Below are 17,972 nucleotides of genomic sequence, written 5' to 3'. Positions count from 1 at the left end.
CCCTGACAGGCCATCATCCTGTTTGTCAGGACACTTTTAAACTGCTCAACAGGGTTCAACCTCTGATATTTCTGCTTAGTCAAGGAGAAACACCAAGGCTACTCTTCTACTGCCTTTTTTCTTATTCTCCCCTTATGCTTCAGCTAGTCTCCAAATTTTCAGATGAAAATTGGGTACCAGCTGTTCCCCATACACAATGATGGTGTTTGTGAAATTCTTTTTTTTTTTATTTGTTTATTTATTTGAGAGAGAGTTTGCACAAGCTGGGTGGAGCAGTGGGGGGAATGGGCAGAGAGAGAGGAAGAAAGAAAGAAGCAGACTTGCTGAGTGCAGAGACTAATGTGGGGCTTTATCTCACCTACTTGAGATCATGACCTGAGCAGATATCAAGAGTCAGACCCTTAACCTACTGAAATACCCAGGTGCCCCATCGGAAATTCTATATGAAAGAATAAATCAGGTATTTTATTTATTTATTTTTCAATCATGACAGACCATGCTTATGTAAAATGCAATAAAAATTAAAGTACATTATTAGAAAAATGAAAAATATTAAGACAACAATATATTAGATTCCTCTAGAAATCTAATCCTGTATTATTATTAGATATGACTAAATATGCATCTAGTTATGATTTGCATAGTTATAGTCTCATATTGCCATTTGTCAGAGTATTTGAGTCCATGTGCTTATTTTTATTGTTTTTTAAAACCTGGCAGTGGGGACGCCTGGGTGGCTCAGCAGCTGAGTGTCTGCCTTTGGCTCAGGGCATGATCCTGGGGTCCAGGATGGAGTCCCACATTGGGCTTCTAGATATGTGTTCTCAAATTACCAACATTTATGATCAATTATCTGTTTATCCATACAGTAAGTAGTTCATGGACCATACTAGGGATAGACTGCTCTAGGGGACAAGTGTCAGAACCTACCATGAACTCTACGAAGGCATGCTATTTCAGTGTTACATGCTAGCAAAGGCTCACAGAACTCTGTAGAATAGAAATAAGCCTGGAAGTGAGATGACAGTACCCTTTTTTTGTTCTCATTCTCAATGGATGCTTCTCACCCGCTCTTCCCACTCCATGACAGCATATCCTACTGAGTTGAAAGCTTTATGACTTTTGGTGATTTTCAATTCCTTCCTTGAAATACTTGTCTTTTCTGAGTTGTAAATAGGTGACAGAGTGGCTAGTGGCTTTTTATTATTATCATTTTTTACTTCTTTGTATATTTTTTATTGGAGTTCAATTTGCCAGCATATAGTATAACACCCAGTGCTCATCCTGTCAAGTGCCCCCCTAGTGCCCGTCACCCACTCACCCCATCCCCCCGCCCACTTCCCCTTCCACTACCCCTTGTTTGGTTTTCCAGGGTTAGGAGTCTCTCATGTTCTGTCACCCTCTCTGATATTTCCCATTCATTTTCTCTCCTTTCCCTATAAGGTGAATGGATAAAGAAGATGTGGTATATATATACACAATGGAATATTACTCAGCCATTAGAAACTATGAATACCCATCATTTGCTTCAACCTGGATGGAACTGGAAGCTATTATGCTGAGTGAAGTAAGTCAGTTGGAGAAGGACAAACATTATGGTTTCATTCATACAAGGAATATAAAAAAATATAGCTATCCTTTAGAGAGTTTGGCATACACTGTCTTAGCAACCTTTTGTAATGTGGTACTTCTTACCAGTTTTCTCTAATTTGAGCTTCAACAATAATCACAAAATTACAATCATGAATTCACTATCCTATTACACTAGCAAAAATTAAAACACTTTAAAAGCCTTCTTATCTCTCCCATCAGAATATCTTTGGTTAATCTATATTTGATAATTGAAAATTTAAAAAAGGAGATCACAAAAAAGACAAATATTTATCCTAAGCCTTTACTATAAATTTGAAACATGTATGTGTGCATTTATTCTCCACTCTTTTTATATATGGTCATAGTCTAATCTTGAATTATAGGGTCTACTGAGTGCCATTTCTGGTCTTTGTTTTTCCATAAATCACATCCTTATTGCATTAGACATTTTCAAAATATACCTTTTCTTTAGAGTAATAATCTAAAGCCCATGAAAACAATGTTTCCAAATATTCCCTAGTTTTATAAAATTTCTCATCACTTTTCATAATTTGCCTGTCTAGTCCAAATTTTGCAGCATTTTTAAGCAGTATTTCAATTCAATATTTTGAATATTTCCAAAGCATTCAACCTAACTTTCAATCAAAGAACTCTATTTCTTATTCACCTCTCACTGGTTTCTTAATATATTTATTTACAATATGAAGAGTACTATAATAATCATAAGATTGAGAAACTAAATTTATTCTCAGATTAATATTCTTCTAGTAATAGCAGAGGTATCTTGACATGTAATGAAATGAAATGTCCATTTGTCAAAAGACTTCAGTGTTCTATAGGTATTGTCAATTTAATATTGAGTACTGAGTGGATCTCTGGGTGGCTCAGCAATTTAGCACCTGCTTTCAGCCCAGAGCATGATCTTGGAGTCCTGGGATTGAGTCCCACGTTGGGCTCCTGCATTGAGCCTGCTTCTCCCTCTGCCTGTGTCTCTGCCTCTCTCTCTCTATGTGTCTCTCATGAATGAATAAATAAAATCTTAAAAAAATATATTGAGTACTGAGAGTAAAAACCAGCTGTTAATCTGCCTAATCAATTAATTGGAGACCAGTTATGAGTCTATTCAATCAAATACATCATTGCCACTAGTGATATTTTTTAGAAATGTGAAGGTGGTTTGCTACAAAAAAAAAAAAAAAAGAAAGAAAGAAAGAAAGAAAGAAAGAAAGAAAGAAAGAAGAAAGAAGAAAGAAAGAAAGAAAGAAAGAAAGAAAGAAAGAAAGAAAGAAAGAAAGAAAGAAAGAAAGAAAGAAAGAAAGAAAGAAAGAAAAAAATATATTCTACTGGCTAAATGTTGACAAATGTATTTATATAGTCCACTATATATCTGTATCTATATATACACAAATACCTAAATTCTATTTGATAAAATATGTGTTACTAAGACAATTTTAATCTCATTAGACTCTGTAAGAGTTAACTGTATAATGTGTGTAAAAGTATACCTAACCAAATGTACAGTACATTTTCTGGAAAATAGACAATGAGAAGGATATCTGTGGGTAGGACAGTTATTATGAGCTCTGAGATGAATGAAAGATGGATAATTAAACTGAAGGGGACCTGAATTGGGAAGCAGTTGCAATATAGAGCTCAGCGGATACCCTGAGGAGCACTGGAGCTGAGGTAGTCATTCCATGTTGCCCCACTGAGGCACAGGAGCCAAGCTTGCATAATCCCACTTTGACCCACCACTGGATACAGTTTACTAACTCTAAGGAGGGGGCATGATCTTTTGTGAAGTCACCTTCGGCAAAGGAAAATTTTCTGTCACTCATATATGACCTCACAGTAACCAAAATTCATGGTAGTAGATGGACTCTTTCTTGCCTGCTGAATTCTAGAATCAATGGACTACAGAGGTCTGTGACAGCTATAGCTTGAAGTTTACTAGGATTCTTACTGTGTCCCTTAGCAGAAGTGTACTCTCTTCTGGGGAACTCTAAATGCAAGGCTGTAAATTAAGAAAGTAGAAAGTGTCACTAGGTGTAACAGATATCAGAGTAATTCTTATATTTCCCTCTTTTGTACCATCCTGTATGTTGTAGCTATTGGAGACCCAGAACAATAAAATAGTAATTAATTAATGGTATATGGTATAACCTGGGGGGATGGCACCCCACCCTGGTTGGGGATATTTTCAAAGCTGTCCCCATACCTGCAGTTTCAAAGACTATCTCATTGTTCTATCAGGCTAGTATCTTCTAAATAGTACTTTATATGGTAGAACCAGTGGATGCCACGGTATGAGCCCATTGCTATATCTCCTTTACTGGAAATAGTTCCTTATTCTGAAATATTATATCATATTAAATATCAGGAAATCAAATACTCTGTTTTCTAGAATAGTAGCATTGGATAAATCCCTGTAAGCAGAAAAGACAATCCCAAACTCAGAATATATATAATTTCCAATCAAGATGAATCACTACCTGTTCCAGGGTTTACTGAAATAAACTTTTACCAAGTGAATGGTTATCTCTTTAAGAAAGGTGCCTAATTAAAGACTCTGTTGATCTCTATTACTGGATACTTGGACATTCAACAGCTACAGTACTTAGGCTACCTATGGAGAATGGGTCATTGGTAATTTGTGCTTGCCTAGGCTCTATCCCCGCCACCATGACTCCTTTGATCATATACCCATTATTTTAGAATGGGGATGGCTTTTAAAAAGGCTAATGTCAAAAAACCCCAAATTTTTAATATCTACTTGGTTAGTTAGCACCTTCATCTAGGGTACATTATCTCTGGTGTACGTTTATATATAATGCAAGATCTTCACACCTCATGCACACTTCCATAGGTCTATCTAAAGTGTTTTCCCCAGAACAAATCTTCCTCCTTAAATACTTCTGATGAATCAGCCAGGCCATTTGCTACTACACAAGAATCTATGTATATTCTTAACTAAGTTGCTTTTCTTTGTACATGTAGAGTTTGATCATAAGCAACTCTTGAAGCTTGGCCCGAGAAGAGAAGGATTTCCTTATACTGCAAAGCTACCCTACAGTACAACTACGGTAAAATCAGGCAATTTTTAGCCTTTATGTGCTTACTTATCCTACTCACCTGAGAATTAAGCTTAACCTTTATTTCCTTTGCCATTTGGTCAAAATTACCCTTCTATGTGGTCATAGTGGAAACTAAAGGAGAGGCATTTCTGCAAAAGTGGTGGATAATGTGGTAGTTAGAGCCCTATTCATGCAACTTACATGTGCCCTCTGATCTTTCTTATGCCTCAGATATACTTTTCAACCTCAAATTAAGTTCTGAGGGCATATTCAATCTTCTAAATTGGTATATCTGCTTAATCCTAGCTCAGGATGAGCAGGAGTGCTTTATGATTATATGATAGATATCCCATGGTCAAATGTTCCATTGGACTAGATTCTGTAGCTGGCCCGGAACTCTTTTATGAAACTTGCGTAGTTCTCTAATGTAGAAATTTAGGACTTTTGCTGTGATTCTCTCATTAGGACTTGCCAGAAATACTACTTTGCATATTTACTATTCACCACCAATACCTTTAATACAGCAATTCTCAAACTTTTTAATTTAGGACTTATTTACATAATGCAACTATAGACATAGATAGATAGCAGATATATTCACTGTGTTAGAAATTAAAATTGAGAATTAAAAAAATTTCTTATGTAATTAAAACTGCTAATAAGCCCATTACGTGCTAACATAAATAACATGTTTATGAAAAATATAATTTCCAAACGTATTTAATGATATGACTGGTATTGTTTTATGGCTTTGAAAATATTTTATTTTTTTAAAGATTTTATTTATTTATTTGAGAGAGGGAGATCGAGAGAGAGAGAGAAACAGAGAGAGAGAGAGAGAGAGCATGAAGAGGGGGAGGAGTAGAGCAAGAAGCAAACTCCCCACTGAGCTAGAAGCCTGATGTGGGACTCAATCCCAGGATCATGACTTGAGCTGAATGCAGATACTTAACTGACTGAACCACCCGGGTGCCCCATGGTTTTGCAAATATTTTAAATGCCTGACTTAATACATGATAGTTGGATTCTTTTTTTTTTTTTTTAAAGATTTCATTTATTTATTCATGAGAGACACAGAGAGAGGCAGAGGAAGAAGCAGGCTCCCCCCAGGGAGCCTAATGTGGGACTAGATCCCAAGATCTCATTATCATGCTCTGAGCCAAAGGCAGATGCTCAACCACTAAGCCACCCCAGGAGTGCTGATAGTTGGATTCTTGTATCAGCTTCTGATTCAACCTGCTGCTATATTTTGCTTTGATTGAAATATATAAAATATCTGGTCTCACAAATAAGTGGTTGGAAAAAGGAAGGATATTTTCATGACATTTTTATATAATTTTGAATATTTTCCTTTAATACTATGCCAAAATTTAACAAGTGGTAGCTTCATAATATGGAATATGATACTTTATCAATGATTTGTCATAGTCTGCTACAATAAAATCCTTTTTAGAAGAAATCATTCTTGCAACTTTAAGTAGGTTCTTTATTCATGCATGCTTCTATAAGGCCATCTACTGATCTCCTAGGAAATCTGATTTGGTGAGTTAGTCAATGAAATCTTCCAAATATTGAGGCATCCTTTATCAATATCAAAAACTCACACTCATTAATACCACCACCCATCTTTGTTTTTAAAGATTTATTTATTTGTTTGTTTGTTTGTTTGTTTGTTTGACAGAGAGCGAAAGAGTGCACACAAGCAGGGAAGTGGCAAAGGGAGAGGGAGAAGCAGGCTCCCCACCAAGCAGGGTTCCTGATGCTAGGCTTGATCCAGAATCCCTGGATAATGACCTGGCCTGAAGGCAGATGCTTAACCACTGAGCCACCCAGGTGCCCAAATTCTACCATCCATCTTAACAGAAAGTTTTTGAAGTGCTGGACAACTGTCTGGCTTATCATTTCAGATAGTTTTCCAAAATTCTGATTTGAGTTTGAAATGTTGATTGTTTATCATTGGTAAATAATGTCAAGGTGTTCTTTCAAGTGTGAAAGTACCCCAAGATAAAAGAGGATAGTTCAAATGACTGAAAATTAAGTATAATACTCTGTACATAAAACTACTTATAAGGAATTGTTACAGTATAAGCAACTACCAAGCTTTTAATATTCTTGCTACATAATTTTAAGAATTCATCTAGAACTGTTCAGCAGTTGACAGAAAGTATATTTACATGTATAAAAATAAAAATGCTCAATAAACATGTATAATAGTCATGACCACTAATAAATTAAAAAATTGTAAATTCAAAAATACTATGAAATTATTTTAACTATTGAAATTAAGATAGATTTTTTTAAGGAAAATGAACATGTTGGTTAGAATTTTGTGAAAATTGGTCTTACACATTTTCATGGGATTAAAAATGGTAAAATTTGGGACACCTGGGTGGTTCAGCAGTTTAGTACCTGCCTTAGGCCCAGGGCATGATCTTGGAGTCCAAGGATTGAATCCCACATCAGGCTCCCAGCATGGAGCCTGTTTCTCCCTCTGCCTATGTCTCTGCCTCCCTCTCTGTGTGTCTCTCATGAATAAATAAATAAAATCTTTAAAAAAAAAAAAAAGGTAAAATTCTTCCAAAGATAAATTCAAAATTTGTGTCAAACTTTAAAACCATTCGATTTGACCTATTAATTATTTTATATAAAACTATATACTAAAAATATGACATTGTTAATAAGTTCAACATTAGCATGATAGAATAGTAGACGTTCGAAATCTTATTTTTCAACGAAGAAATTTTTTATTATATTTGTGTAAATGTATGGAAAATAAAGCACAGTATCAAATATTACTTCCCCAGAGAAACCTTCATATATAATACCTATATATACATATACATATGTATAATATACATATATAGGTATAATAAATATATTATAACCATAACCAACCTGCTCATCTATTTTAACTTACTTTTTAACAAAAAGTGCATGTTTCTCTGCTTACTTTAAATATTTTTTCTGTCAATGAAATTTGAATTCCATGAGGAAATGTGATTTTATTGTTCACTTCATTATCCTTAGCAGAAACTAGTACATGACAGACATTCATGTGATAATTGTCATATTAATGAAAAAAATAAAAATTAGCATGATATAAATTTGGGTGTGATAAACTTTTACTCTGTAGTTTTCTGAGATTTGTTTTCTTTGGCAAATTATTCTTTGGGACAATCTTTCATACTGGAATCATAAAACTATATGTTTGAAAAGGATAATCTTTTGAAAAGACATCTAATATCTAAGGTGTTTGTTTGTTTGTGAAATTATTTTCTTAATATAAGGGATGTCTAAATCCAAATGCAGCATTCCATAATCAGAGCAAGAACTTTGTCTCTCTTGTGCTTATTCAATTTCTACCATGTTTTTGTTTTTGCTTTTATTTTTTGTTTTACTTTTACAGGAGACAATTCTGTGTCATGAGGATAAGTTTTTCTATAGCTCTGGAATTGCCCTCCTGAGTATGCCTTCTGGAATGTCAATTTATTATTGATTTCTAAGATTGTGCTAGTGAATTTTGATGACCTAAAACACTGTGCCTTTTTACTGTTCTTTACTCTATGGTGTTTCTACTTTGTTTAGCTGTAAATCCCAGATGGAACAGAGGCACTAAACACTAAAATACTGTTATATAACAAATGAAATTTCATACAAATTAACAAGGAATTCTTGCTTTAATTATATGGTCAAAAGAAGAAAAACAAAACTGAAAAAACAATTAGCTTCACTTATTCATTGCCATTACAATTTTTTTTTTTTTTGTATTTTGTAACTCTTATAGTAAGAGTCTACCTTTAATTATGTCTTTGATATCCAGAGTAAAAAAAAAAAAGTATAGCTAGTTTATGTCATTGTGACATCTCTCATTTTGGCATTCAAATTTTCAGATTTTATGATGTTATCTTCTTTAGTACACTGTTTCATGCCCCTCCCTGCCTGCAACTCTAATTGTCTTGTATGTTAAGCTGAGTGTGGTGGAGTGGGGGAGATCTAAACACTGTAAATGTCTGCCCCTTTCCTTGTAGAATTTCCATGGTTACAAGTAGATTATCCTGACTATTTCACAAGGAAAAATAAATGCCCTTGAGTTACGGGCTGTGTGGACAAAGAAGCATGTTATAATTGTCAACAGTTCTAGGCAGTTGCTTTAGGGCAGGCTTTTTCAACTCCCATCATATTAACATATTTATCCAGATGATTTTTCTTTTGTGGGGGCCTATATTATGTAGTATTCCTAATTCCCATCCACTAGACACAGTAGCAACCCCACAGTCCCCTGAATGACAACTGAAAGTGACTCTAGATATTGTCAAATTTGCCATGGCAAAATATTAACCTACTCTAGCTGAGAACCAGAGCTATAGGTACTAAAACAAAACATACAAGACTACCAGCAATATCAACATTTCATAATCAACCAGAGTCTTCAAATGAAGGGAAGAATCAGTCAAAGGAGATGCCAGCATTGTTTCTTGGCCAAAATATCCCTCAGATGTAGGGCCAGTTAGAGAATCTAGAGTCCTGGTTTTTAAGCTTCAATGTGGGTACATATCATCTGGATGCTGTTTTAAAATGAAGACACCCATGGGGTATCTGGGTGGCTCAGTGAGTTAGGTGTCAGACTCTTGGTTTCAGCTCAGGCCGTGATCTCAGGCTTGCGAGATGGAGCCCCACGTAGGGCTCAGGAGTCTGCTTAAGACCCTCTCTACTTCTCCCTCTGCCTTGCCCCCACTAAAATAAGTAAATAAATCTTAAAAAAATAAGGATTATTGGACTCCCACTTCTAAGATATTCTAAATTGATAGCTTTTCAATTGAGTCTATCAGATACGGTATAGAATCTACAGAATCACAAGGGAAATGAATTAATGCATAGAAAGTCCAAGAAATTCATTGAGTTGATAAAAATCAAGATAAGAATTTGTGTAGTGAAAAAAAAAAAGAAAAAAAAAAAAAAGTAGGCCAGAATGAAGGTTCAGAGAAGAAACATCCTACTTTAGTGGGTAGGAAGATCTTTTTGTTTGTTGTTTTTTTCCCGTATATAAATAAGCCTCAACAAATAGGTTTTTCCTATTTTCCTTTGAATTAAATTCTTATCTAGGTCCTTCAGGTAATTATAAATATAAGTCATTCACAAATAATGAACAATATATTTGTGAGGACAATTGTGGTTATTACCTTGAGTGGTAAACTATTCTCCTGACCACATTTAAAGTAACAGATGGTGAATTGTCTTTTATACAAAACATTAGTTACAAACCATATCTAGTCACTGAAATAGATTCTGATGTTGAAAAGATGTAACTGATTGCAGCTTTTGCCAAGTTAGTTATTTGTCCATGAGACATGAAAAGAAACCTATGGAGGCTTTATATTGATTTTGTCTGGCCAATCTCAGGAAAGAACTTATGGACTAGATCTGGAAGTATTCAGTGTTCCTTCTCAAACCTCTGCTGACACAATCTCATCAGTTCTTTGCAAACAGTGATTACCAGACACAATCATTTCTGTCAGCTGAATAAGGAGTTCTTTTAAAAGAAACATTACCCAAGCTGTTTCTTTCATGCTTCTTTCCCCAGCAAATAGTTACACTGAAATTTCAACAAAAACAACTAAAGTGACGCTGAAGTGATTTTTTTTAAAAAAGATATTGGACAAAAACTGTAACAAGTTTTATTCTTCAATTTGTTTTTCAAATTCAAAAGGTTCCTTAAAAGGTGAACATCATGAACATAAGGGCTTTTTTTAATCTGTTGTGTTCACTGCTATGTCCCCAGCAGTTAGAAGAATATCTAAAGCCTAGAAAGTGCTGAATAAAATACTTGATTAATGAACAAATAAACAGAAACTCATTGTGTTGAATTTGAAAGGAGAGAGGTATTTCAGCTTTCTCTTAAGCTTCTGAGCAGACTTGACTTACAGATAAATACATTGTGCCTTTATCTAAGGCCAACCCTTCATTCTGTGCCTATCTTTTCATCTACTCAAAGCCTTTGATCCCTCCCCCCACTCCCCCATGCATCACTGTCATTTTTCCTCTCTAGTGGACCATCCAGCAAATACACATGAGGCTGTATTACAAGCTTCTGGGGAATACATATATTATAGAAAGAAGAAAAAAACAACAACAACAAACAAACAAAAGCCAAAATAAGAAAGCAAGTCTGTCTTGAGCTTACTTCATTCTCCAACAATAATCCTATTTCTTTTCTCTTTACAAAAAGTGTTATCTGCTATTTCAGTTTTCATTCCTCCTACCTCTTGAACCCTCTCTAATCATGTGTTAGCTCCTGTGAATGCACTGAAAGTTCTGCTGTTAAGGTCAGCAAATATCCCTTTGTTGCTAAATCCAATATTCAGTTTCCATTCCTCATCCTCCTTAATCAAATTAATTACCCTCTCCCTACAGCACTTCACTTGGCCTCTAGTATGGAGAATTACTGCACCTCACCACGGACAATTTCTTCTCAATATCTTTTCTTGGTTCTCTTTATCTCCTCAACTTTTTAAATTTAGAATGCCTCAGGCCTCACTCTTTGGATGTCTTTTCTTCTTTATTTGCATTCTCTATTTTATTATTATTATTTTTAAAGATTTTACTAATTTATTTCCGAGAGACAGAGAGAGAGAGGCAGAGACACAGGCAGAGGGAGAAACAGGCTCCATGCAGGAAGTCTGACATGGGACTTGATCCCGGAACTCCAAGATCACACCCTGGACTGAAGGTGCTGCTAAACTGCTAAGCCACCTAGGCTTCCCTGCATTCTCTATTTTAAAATCTTATCTCTTTTTCTGGTTTTCAATATTGATGTGGGAGAGCTTTGTTCTTGTCTCATGGAGTCAAAGAAAGAATCTCATAGACAACAAAGAGAGAGCAAAGTGATAGAAGTTTATTAAGCAGAGATACAGAGAAAGCTCTCAGAAGTGAAAGGGGTCTTGACAGGGTTGCCACTGAGGGTTTTTATGGTCTGTCTTTTATAGCAAACTATTGGTAAAGGAAATTGGTAAAGTTCTTGTCAATAACTTTATTGATGGATATTTAGAACAAACATGGTGGCCTTATAACTATCATAATAACAAACAAGATGTTTTTGTAAATATCACAAGCCCAAACAAGGTATTCCCTTCTCTGGTTAATATCTCCTCCACAACATTTCTCTACATCTGGGATTCCTGTCAGCCTAGTCTGGCCTTGAGATTCTTGTGCTGACTTGATTTGAGCAGGGACTATTGATAACAGTCTAATGACATATTTCTTTGTGGTCTGGTGGTTCCTCTGATTATTTAGTAGCCATTAAAGGGGGATACTCCCTAACATTTTGGAGCTAGGGAGCCAGGTTTATTTTTTCTGTTACTGTCTTATCTTTGTTTTCTTGGGATGGGTAGGAGCCGGACTCTGGGGCCTTTCCCTTGTCTTTCCCTGCCTGGCCCCATCTGCTCTTAACTCGTTCCTACATCAATATCACCTACACACTGATGGGATCCACATTTTTATCTGTAACAAAGAACTTCTCTGTGAATTCCAGTCTGCCTCATTGCAGTGACCACAAGGGACTCTGCCTAATTTCAGCTAAACTTTCAAACTTACAAAACCATCTTAGTCCTCAGTTGGCATCAGTCTTCTCAGAAGGATACATGGCAGCTACCACAGCTTGCCATGTGAAGGGGTTTTTCTGGGAACTCCTGAAGTCTGAGGAGCATTCCTTGCAGCTGATCACACAGCTCATTGCAAAGAAACAATCCTTTTCAGGAGGATGCATGATCCATTTAGTGTTTAAAACCTCATGTATCATGGGAGCTATATTTTTGTAACAATTCAACAGACTCTTCCAGAGTCTCCATAAGGGGTGTGCCCAGTAACCACACTCATTGCATTTAAGGAAGGACAAAGCTATCTCTTCCTTTAAAATAGTAGTTTTCTTGAGGAGCTCCATGGTTTAGCACCTGCCTTTGGCCCAGGGTATGATCCTGGAGCCCCGGAATCGAGTTCCACATCAGGCTCCCTTCATGGAGCTTGCTTCTTCCTCTGCCTGTGTCTCAGCCTTTCTTTCTCTCTCTCTCTCTCCCCCTTCTTTCTCTCTCTGTGTGTGTGTCTCTCATGAATAAATAAAATAAATAAAAAATAAAATAAGTAAATAAAATAAATAATAAAATAAAAATAAATAATAAATAAAAATAAATAAAATCTTAAAAAATAAAGTAATAGTTCTCTCAATCCAGACAGTTTACTAATCATGATTATTTTGCTATAAGCAACATTGTTTTGTTAAAGTTTATTTTCCAAAGCCCACTGACTGACGCACCTATAGTTGAAAAACAAATTACATTTATTGAGTTCATTGCAACAAAGGGCACACTTGAGGAGATGTCTCAAAAAGAGGGAGTTAAAGAGTGGTACTTCTAGGATTTTGAGCTCTGGAATTAGTCATAGAATGATGTTAGTGGGATTTGTCAGTCTTTGTAAACTAGATGGTTGTGGACTAGTCAGTAGTCTTGAGTTTACAATAAATGGTTCACAGAGAGGGATTGTTAACTCAATTTGTTCATAGTCTTATCTTGGAACACCAGGTTCTGAAGGAGCTAGTGTTAAAAGAATTTTAGAATAGAGTTTGTGATGATCATCATGTTTTTTAGTTTGGTATATTTCTCTGTTTTGTGTACCATATTGCAGTCTGTTTTGAAATTATTTAGTTTTGGTTTCAATTTTCAGTTCCACCTACTGTCTGTTAGTATGTTAACACTTTATCATTAGTAACACCATTAGCATATTATTCACTTCAGATTTCCAGGAAAACAAAAGTAGAGAGTTGAACAAAACTTATATTCACATGCCCAGGGGAAAAGGTCTGTTAATCCTCTCCCACAATGTCAAACTGTCTACTTTACGTCTCTCAGTGGAGGTTGACCACATATAATAGCTTAAATTTAACATTTCCAAATTTAATATTCCATCCTTTGCCAGAGAGCAAACATACTAACAAACAGCCAAACCAAACAAAATATAAACAACCCAAACCCTGCTTCTTCTACAGTCTTTCTCATTTCATTCATGGAAAGTCCATGCTTTCAGTTTTATAAATTAAAAACTTGAAGCCTCTTTCTCTCTCACTTACATTCAGTTGAGTATCATATTCTATTAGCTTTACTTTGTAAAAGGATCCAGAATTCAGTAACTTCTCATAATCTCCATCTTACCTGGATGTTGGCAGTATCATTCTAACTGATCTCGTGATCCAATTCTTCCCTTTTAGTCTGTTGTGAATGACAGCAACAGTGATTCTCTTAAAGTATATTTGGAACACAGCTCTTCTCAGGAGTCTCCGGTTGCTTCCTGTGTCACTCACAGTAAAAGCAAAAGTCCTTAAAATGACTTTGAAGACCCAGGGAAAGTTACCTCCATAATTTCCTTATCTCTTACTTCTCTGCCCTCCTGCATTCCCCTTCAGCAACAGTGGCTTCCTGACTTGTCTGGAATATGCCAGGCACTCTCCAGTCCCAAGTTGTTGATACCTTCTGGACTTTCTACCTGGGGAATTCTTCCAGCTTTACATATGGCCTTCTACTGCATCTCCTTTAAGTCACTGCTCACTATGTTCCTCATCCTACTTCCCACAGCCTCTTCTCATTGCTTCTTTCTCCTACTTAGTACTTATATAATTTATTATTATTATTAAAAATATAAATGCAATATTTGTTGTTTATTCTGATTTCTGCACTTAACTACATCTCTATAAGGGCAAAAATTTTATTTCTGTTGTATTCATCTTATGCACACAGGACCTACAACACTGCCTGGAACCCATTAAACAATAAATATCTGCTGAATGGATTTGTTGAAACTAAAAGTGTATATGAAGATGTTGATAGGTATAAGGGAAATATGGTAATAGCCTAAGCAGATTTACAGCTTTAAATGTCAGGTATATTGAAGGGTTATTTATTTTATTTTTGCTGATGTATAATACAATATTTATCAGTGTCTTTATGTAAGCATGCACATGGCATTAGTTATTATATTAATATAACATTAAAACCACAGTTGTCTATCACTGTCATATGTGACTTTCAGAGGAAAAGACAACGTCTTGATACAAAGGAAGACTATTTCTTATTAGCTCTCATTAAAGTTTCGATTTTCCTGGGTTGCCAACACAGACAATAGACCCATGTTATGATAAAGTATGTAGTGTTTGTGTAACTGTAGATGCACATGTGAGCACAAATATGTGACAAAATTGTTGATGTAAGTTTTCAAAAGGCAAAGGGAAAAGTGAAGAAAGAGATCAAAATAGGCAAGCAAGTTCTAATTCTGGAAACATGGAGACTATTAATAGATTGTCTACAGCTGTCTGAAATAGAAGAGCAACTAAGTACTCTGATCTGAGGTTTGATACCTTCATAATACATTTAAAGATTCATCTCTTCATCTGAACTTGGAATATTCTGAGCATATTGAGTATGCATTGTTCAGGGCAAAATTTGATCAAGAAGGGTCAGCAATGAAGCTTACATATCCACATGGTCTATGAAAGCAATTTTTTTAGGCAAGCAGAGTGCTATGCCTTCCCACCTAAAACTAGGTTTCCTTCTTTTAACAGATTAATAGTGGTGTATCTACGGGCTTCCATAGAAACCATGACATATTATAAGTATGGGCTCCATTATTCTCTGGATATAGATCTTAATGAGCTATTGCTGCCAGAGAACATGATGCATCTGACAATCCAGCTAAGACTTGGATATACTGTATATACTATATCATGGGCATTTTTCTTGTGATACATAAACCTGGCCTGAGGCCATGTCTGTACAATAGAATTGTATCTCACTGAACAATTCACTTGGTATGATTTGTTGTGACCTGTCTACACAATTCTTGAGCAGTGGATATCTTAATGAGCCACAGCAAATTGGATGGGCCAATTCATAGCTGCTGTCACATACTGTAGCCACGACCTCAATTAAAGTTATAGATTGCTTCTAAGCATTGTTCATTGGTACTGACTCAAACTATAGCATAGAATGCTCTCATTAATTTCTTGATCAAATTGAGAACATATATATCAGACATTGCTGCACTGAAGGTATTACTATACCTACTGGGATATTGCATAATTTGATTGACAGTAATTGCTGCCATATGCCTCCAATTATCTAATTAGTAATTGCTACCACATATGCTACCAATTATATAAAACTAGCACTGCTTTAGAGCCTCCATTCAAAATTGTCACTGAATCTTAGGATGCCATACTGCATTTGCTTTGAAAAATGCTTCTTGAATCTCTATGTATATGTGGCCTAGGATAAGTTTTATATTAGGCGATAAAAACATTTCTTAAGTTAATATGCTTTTAGTTAACATAAAATGATTAAAAACAAAAACTGAAAAGTAAAAGAGATGAAATGAAACATTAAAAAAACCTCTCAACCAATCTCAGCATTAAATTAACAATCTATAACACTGAAGTTTCTGCCTCAGTTCTTTTAATTATGGAAGAGAATTAAGGAATTACTAGAATGCCATACTTTTTAAAAAAATTCATTCATTTATTGAACAAATACTAATTAAGGACCATTGCATGTAAAGTGTTAAAGATCATGGCAGATAGAAAGATAAAAAGCAATTTTGACTACAATATAGAAGACTCCAATATACACAATTATAATGCTACACGTCACAATGTAGAAATTTAAAAAGAAAGAAGTACTGTGCTCATTAAGTGGAGATCAGCTTTAGGTCTACGAAGAAAAATGCAATTAAACTGATGGTACAAAATTGAAATTCATGCTTGAAGAATAGTTAGGGTTTCATCTGGTAGAAATAGAGGCAGATGAAGGTTGCTCCACAAAGTGGTAATAGCAGAGGCAAAGGTAATTCATTTATATATAATAAAGTGACAATAAGCCATATGTCCAGTCTAACACCTCAACATGCCATTCAAACAATGATATTTCAACAGTCTGCAAACATAATGTTTATTGTTTGAAGACTTTCTCCATTTTGTTTCCATTGTGTCTTGGGGAAAATACCAAAAATACATAGTTGACCTTTCAAAGCAATATCCAGTACAATATGTAATACAAAACCTGAAGATTGCCAGAAATCTTTGGGAATAGTGACATAGATTCATTTTTTTCTAAGACTGTTTTTCTTTTTTATTAATATCCACTCATATAATTCCAGTATATCAGGCTGTCCACTACAGTTGTGTCATTTCCCCATTCCAATTCATATTTTATGTAACTTCTAGATTAATCTCTAAAAAATAATTTATGCAGTTTCATTTCTAGAAATGTTATGTACTGATCACCTACTGTGTAGCAACTGGGAGAATCATAACTCTTGTAGACCAGACATTTTACAACTTACTATGCCATTGTTCTACACAGAAGACTAAAAAGGCTTTTTCTTGTCTACTACAGTATTTTCCAATATTGATTCCATACTGAATCATAATATCCTGCAAATGTATATTTCTTTAAAGAATTTGTTCATATATTTGACAGAGAGAAAGAGAGCACAAAAGCAGGAGGAGGGAAAGACAGACTCCCCACTGAACAGAGAGCCTGATGCAGAGCTAAAAGTAGATGCTCAGTTGAATCAACTGAGTCACCCAGGTACCCTGCAAGTATGTATTTTTAATAAATGCATTGGGTATTTTATTATATGCATGCTGGTGAAAAATGTCTATTGGATCAAGTTCATTTACAGTTCTACCTAAGTCAGTATTACTCACCTGTAATGTACCTTTTTAAAATTATCTCCTCAAATCACTATCAAGGGGTGAAATATGTGTATGTAAACCTAATTCAGTCTAACTAGTGCAGACCTCATTCTTTCCTTCTCATATATCAAATTACTACCAAGGTGTCAAAAGGCATCTCAGTCATAATCTCTTGCTAGGACTCTTACCTCATCTGATTAATAAGGCCAACCTAATCCAGTGCAACTTTTAGCCTCATACACCATTGGATATGCCATTATAGGGTCTATATTAAATAAACTAATTCAATGTTAGTTCTGATAGATATAAAATAAAATAAATTTTAAAAAATCAGTGCATAAACTCCAACTGAAGCTAAATCTAATAATGCTAAACGTCTTGTGTAGGTGGAATGACAATGTTGAATAATAATTATTTGGATGTGCAATAAGTGAACGTCTTGTGATTGGTAGTGAATATTAAATGGCAATCTATATTCCTATGCCTAGACCAACTGCTTCACCCACTGCAAGTCCAGGTGGGTGAAGCAGTATATTCAAAAAGAACCTGTAACATTAGCACAAGTATACTTTATA

General features: G+C 35.2%; 1 long non-coding RNA gene across 1 annotated transcript; it reads left to right on the top strand.

The window, feature by feature from the left end:
- The first annotated feature begins 3,459 nt into the window (after nt 1-3,459).
- On the top strand, nt 3,460-17,301 carry LOC125752303 (uncharacterized). The gene is made up of 3 exons (XR_007401501.1): nt 3,460-3,515; nt 4,591-4,676; nt 17,180-17,301. It is a non-coding gene; the product is annotated as an uncharacterized LOC125752303 (long non-coding RNA).
- The last annotated feature ends 671 nt before the right edge of the window (nt 17,302-17,972 follow it).

The sequence above is a fragment of the Canis lupus genome, chromosome 12 (genome assembly GCF_003254725.2).
Source record: "Canis lupus dingo isolate Sandy chromosome 12, ASM325472v2, whole genome shotgun sequence".
In the NCBI taxonomy this organism is placed as follows: Eukaryota; Metazoa; Chordata; class Mammalia; order Carnivora; family Canidae; genus Canis; species Canis lupus.
The sequence above is the reverse complement of the archived record's forward strand: the minus strand, read 5'-3'. Positions and strand labels throughout refer to the sequence as shown.